The sequence below is a fragment of the Branchiostoma belcheri genome, unplaced genomic scaffold (assembly GCF_001625305.1).
Source record: "Branchiostoma belcheri isolate BF01 breed outbred unplaced genomic scaffold, Haploidv18h27 scaffold35, whole genome shotgun sequence".
NCBI classification, from domain to species: Eukaryota; Metazoa; Chordata; class Leptocardii; order Amphioxiformes; family Branchiostomatidae; genus Branchiostoma; species Branchiostoma belcheri.
Window position 1 is genome coordinate 2,881,992 of NW_017803965.1, and position 6,073 is coordinate 2,888,064.

The following is a 6,073-nucleotide window of genomic DNA, read 5'->3' on the forward strand; positions in this document are numbered from 1 at the left end:
TTTTCTGTCACTTGCCTTGGTTTCCGAATGTAACCAAACATTGCTGACGAGCTTTTGCAGCTTTTAAACACACAAGGCTTCATACATTTGTATTTTGGCCTCTCCACTTCCTTACTACGTAGTACAGTAAAGAAATGACCAGAGAATTTACTTCTTGTATTGTCCTAATGTTATAGAATGCAGCTTTAAGCCTATTTGGCCAATTTGCTGTTTTTCAGCACCTTGGGGTAGCCTGGTAGAGGCTACGCCTCTGTCGACAATCAATCCTTGCATAACATGAACGCCCATGTCACATAACCGCATATTTTAATGTTTATTTTGTATTTTAGTCTTAGCTTCTGCCAGACGGACTTGTTCTTGTGAAAAACATAAACGCAGCAGACTAATTTTCTATTGCAAATCTTAGAAGACTAATTTTCTATTTCAAATCTTAGCAGGCAAAGTTTTAATTATAAAACTTAACAGGCAAAGTTTCTACGTTGTATTTCAAATCTTAGAAGACTAATTTTTTATTTCAAATCTCAGCAGGCAAAGCTTCAATTTCAAATCCTAGGAGACTAATTTTCTATTTCAGGTCTGAGCCCTTTGCTTGGTTTTACAATTTGAGAAGTGACAAGTCGTCGCAAGTTCCAATTCCAGGAACGTTCGAACGTGAAAGGTTAACACGTAGGTTTCAACCGTCTCGACTCCTCCGCAACAGACTAATCAACTTTTTTTCCTTTCGATTCCGACCCGCTGTTGGATTATACGATTATGCAATGGGATTTTCAGTCTCATTCGTTCTTTGCGCACAGTCTGACATATGACGTCGCGTATGTACACTGGCCTATAGGCATTATATAAATTTTAAAGCAGATAGGTCTGGGCGCGACTGGCAGATAGTTGTGTTTTCTCGAGATCGTCTGTCAAGGGCCGGCCTCGTGAACAGGTAAGCAATAGTAGATTATAGTTTGTCTCTTCGTTTTTAGGCACAATCTTTTGTGAGATTTTCTGCTGCTGCTCGCTCTGTATTCAATATTTTTGACTCGGAAACAAGATAGATGCATTCATGATTGTGACTTTACTGACCAAAATATGACATATACATGTACATGTACGCCAGAAGTGTTTTGATCGGTAAAATAAATCTTCTGAAAGTGCTCGAAAGTTCTTGCTTTCATTTCGTAGAGATAATTTTCTATGTCAAATTGATACATTATCTGTGTCCAACTAGTCGTTTTTGCGCCCCACATTCAACATCTTCAACATTTCCAAACACCCCATGGCCGCTCTTGTGAGGATCAAAGTCTATTCTATTGGAAGGATCGAAAGAGAGAAAAATCTATCAATCCAGCTGCGACAATGCACGCAGCATAACATAGGTTCATTTTCCTCTAGGAGATCTCAGGTAAACCTTATTGAACCACCTGCGATCAGATAGGGCGCAGCTTTTTCTCTGCGCAGACGACGCAGGTTTGTACGTGTCGGCCACGGTACTATTTATGTGGGACGGGAACATTCATTGGCGCATGGCACACAATGCAGTCTGCTACCTCTAACTGTCTTGTCCTGCCCGTTTATTGCAGCATACCTAAGATGAAGCTAGGTGGATTCTCGTTCGTCCTCCTGCTGGTCTGTGGCTCACCGTGGTGTGCCGGTTTGTTCCGCGGCGGTGGAAGGCGAGGGTGGGGGCACCGAGCCTGGGGGCACCGCTGGCACGGCCGGCTGGGGTTTCACCGACGTGACCGCCATGGTCTCCTTGGTCCCTGGGGTACGTGTCTCATTTTCATTTTCACCTCCGGTGAAGGAGATTGGTTCAATCTGTTTTCTTTTTACCTTCGAGGACTCGATGGGAAATCCTTGCGCTGAATTTCGAATGGTTCAATCTGTTCTTTACCTCCGGGCAAGGAGACATCCGTCCTTCCTACACTAGACACTTCCTACACTAGATGAAATTTTATGGATGATATCCTCCGCAGACTCCAAATCTAATGCGATAGGCCTAGGGCGAAAACAAAACAAGGCGCCCCCCCCCCCCAAAAAAAAACAAGATTCTTACAATTTCAAATTTTGACATCATAAACCTTGTTAAACAAGAAATGATACCTGTATTGTACTAAGCTTACTGCCAACTATTAGAATACCCATTTGTCACTGAAACAACTTTAAAAAATTTTCAATCACTGTACAAATGTTTTGATTTAGTAGGAATATCACATAAACAGAGCCACCATCACATATAAAAGGAATGAAATACATCACTGCGTCATAGTGAAAGACCAAGGAAATTATACTCTGTAAATACCCAATAAATCACAGCCCTGTCTTGTCTCCTCTCTTCATGTTTATCTGTCATCCACGTCCCGGCATGGTAACATACATCTTTGTCCATTATCGGTACGTTGACCACTGTCAGGGGGTAACAGAATTTGTTCTGGTGCATGTTTTGAAACCGTTAATTCTGGGAAGTAAACTGCAGGAAAATGCAGCATACGAGCGGCAAACATTGCACACTTCTGCTTTGCATACCTAAGTACATCTTAACAACTCACAACTATCGCTAGGTGGCGCTGTGAGACCGTCGGAAGACCTTAAGTTGACTGAACTGCACTGGAGACCGTGAAGGAAAGGCAGGCTTAGAGAGGGGATATTCTATTTACAAATGAAGCTTTTTTACATTTTTTTTCCTGCAAATCAACTACAGACTTGCTGGGAGTGTTTTGACGGTCACAAGCCGTTTATTTTGGGAAGCAATATGCCACATACGAGCGGCAAGCACTCTACACTTCTAACTTGTATACTACGTACGTGTTGCAGTTTTGATATTCTGATGGATCAAGGAGCTTTCATCACAAGGCATTGTGATGAAAGCTCATTGGATGGATTTATCAGCGTTTCAAGGAAAAGAAATTTTAAGGCAATATTTAAGGGGGGAATTATCTGGTTAGAACCTATCATAGTGGAGAAACGGTTTTAATTTAAGGCGACATTTAAGGGGGAAATAATCTCGGAAATTATCAGTCTAGACAGAGTGTTAAGGCGATATTTAAGGGGAAAATATCTACTTATAGAACCTATCATAGTTGAGATATGGAAGTGTTAACTTAAAGGCAATATTTAAGGAGGGTTATTGACCCTATCACAGTTGAGATATGGAGGTTTTAAGGCAATATTACGGGGGAAATTATTACGGGGGAGAATTATCTGATTATAACTTTTCTTCCTAAGCGTCTCCATAAACTGGAGGTTTAAGGCAATACTTGGATGGGAGGGGCAATTTTCTGCTGAGACCTTGCTTATCAGAGAAAGGAGTCTTAAGGTTAAGGCAATATTTGGGGTTGGGGGAGTTTTTTAAATCAGATTAGAACCTTTAAATCAAAGTTTCAAGAAACAGGCCTAAGGAAATATTTGCCGTTAATTTTGGGAAGAAAAAGGCGAGAAATGCCGCATACGAGCGGCAAGCACTGTGCACTTCTACCTTACATAATGAAGTACGAACCTGGAAGTACGAGTTGCAATTCTGGTTGATAACGCTAGGTGGCGCTGTGAGACCGTCGGATTACCGTGTTAAGGTAATGTTTATGGGTATGGGGTTATCTTCACCGTTAGGAAGTCTCAGGTGTTTTCAGGCAATATTTGGCGGAGGGACATTTATTTTAGAGCTTTTTAAAGAAACGTATTGAGGATTCAAGACTTTAACGCAATGTTTTGGGGCCGATACTTAAGGGGGCAATTTCTTAGAACCCTTAAGAGTCGAGATATGGAAGATACAAGGTTATGTTTACGGGGGAATTATTTGATTATAACTTTTCTTCCTAAGTGTCTCCATAAACTGGAGGTTTAAGGCAATACTTGGATGGGAGGGGCAATTTTCTGCTGAGACCTTGCTTATCAGAGAAAGGAGTCTTAAGGTTAAGGCAATATTTGGGGTTGGGGGAGTTTTTTTAAATCAGATTAGAACCTTTAAATCAAAGTTTCAAGGAACAGGCCTAAGGAAATATTTGCCGTTAATTTTGGGAAGAAAAAGGCGAGAAAGGCCGCATACGAGCGGCAAGCACTGTGCACTTCTACCTTACATACTGAAGTACGAGCCTGGAAGTACGAGTTGCAATTCTGGTTGATAACGCTAGGTGGCGCTGTGAGACCGTGGGATTACCGTGTTAAGGTAATCATCATCATCATCATAGCTTATCGCCAATCCACTCCAGCCAGTTCCGCGCTGCTTCATTGGCCTCCTGGAGATCTGTGTCTGTGCAGGTAGGACCAAGCCTGCAGCCGTGCATCAGGTGCTGGATGGTCTGAGGGTCCTCTCCGCAGCTGCAGGTTGTACTGGTGGACTTGCCCCAGCGTGCCAGGTTGTCCCCTGTCCTGGCCACCTTAGCCCTTGCCCGGTTCAGGGCCACCCAGTCCCTTCTGCGCAAGTCTGTCCCTGGGGGCAGTGTCTCGCTGGGGGGAGGGAGTGCCCTGTTGTTACTTGGGTGACTCTCCTTCCACAGCTCTACCCTGAGGGTCGCTGGTGTCATACCCCCGAGGCGTCGGGCCGTCATGAAGCTGCGGCGGGATTTCAGACGTCGGGGGACCTCCTGGTGTCCGTATAACGGGTGCCTAGGATCACTGAGCTGCTTTTCTCGCTCTGTTCTTGTCTGGACATCTCGTCGGATGCCAGGTGGGCAGATACTTGCCAGTGTGTGCAGTGCTGACAGGGGGGTAGCCATCAGGTTACCGGTGATTAAGCGGCAGGCTCTATTCAGCTCCACATCAACCTTGGAAGCGTGGGGTGACCTCTCCCATACTGCGGCGCAGTACTCAGCAGTGGAGTAGCACAAAGCCAGTGCTGTCTGCTTGAGGGTGTTGGGGTCCGCTCCCCAGCTGGAGTTTACCAGGTTGTAGAGAAGGCTGTTACGGGCAGACACCTTCTTCCTTAGCTTGGTGACGTGCTCTCTGAAGGACAGTGTTAAGGTAATGTTTATGGGTATGGGGTTATCTTTACCGTTAGGAAGTCTCATGTGTTTTCAGGCAATATTTGGCGGAGGGACATTTATTTTAGAGATTTTTAAAGAAACGTATTAAGGATTCAAGACTTTAACGCAATGTTTTGGGGCCGATACTTAAGGGGGCAATTTCTTAGAACCCTAAGAGTCGAGATATGGAAGATACAAGGTTATGTTTACGGGGGAATTATTTGATTATAACTTTTCTTCCTAAGTGTCTCCATAAACTGGAGGTTTAAGGCAATACTTGGATGGGAGGGGCAATTTTCTGCTGAGACCTTGCTTATCAGAGAAAGGAGTCTTAAGGTTAAGGCAATATTTGGGGTTGGGGGAGTTTTTAATCAGATTAGAACCTTTGAATCAAAGTTTCAAGAAACAGGCCTAAGGAAATATTTGCCGTTAATTTTGGGAAGAAAAAGGCGAAAAAGGCCGCATACGAGCGGCAAGCACTGTGCACTTCTACCTTACATACTGAAGTACGAGCCTGGAAGTACGAGTTGCAATTCTGGTTGATAACGCTAGGTGGCGCTGTGAGACCGTCGGATTACCGTGTTAGGCAATGTTTATGGGTATGGGGTTATCTTTACCGTTAGGAAGTCTCATGTGTTTTCAGGCAATATTTGGCGGAGGGACATTTATTTTAGAGCTTTTTAAAGAAACGTATTAAGGATTCAAGACTTTAACGCAATGTTTTGGGGCCGATACTTAAGGGGGCAATTTCTTAGAACCCTAAGAGTCGAGATATGGAAGATACAAGGTTATGTTTACGGGGGAATTATTTGATTATAACTTTTCTTCCTAAGTGTCTCCATAAACTGGAGGTTTAAGGCAATACTTGGATGGGAGGGGCAATTTTCTGCTGAGACCTTGCTTATCAGTAAACTGTAAACGTGGGTACTGTAAACGCACGTTTACTGTAAACGCGTGTCCTGTAAACGCGTGTGCTGTAAACGCGTGTGGTGTAAACGCGTGTACTGTAAACGCGTGTACTGTAAACGCGTGTGGTGTAAACGCGTGTACTGTAAACGCGTGTGCTGTAAACGCGTGTGCTGTAAACGCGTGTACTGTAAACTGTAAACGTGGGTACTGTAAACGCAGGTACT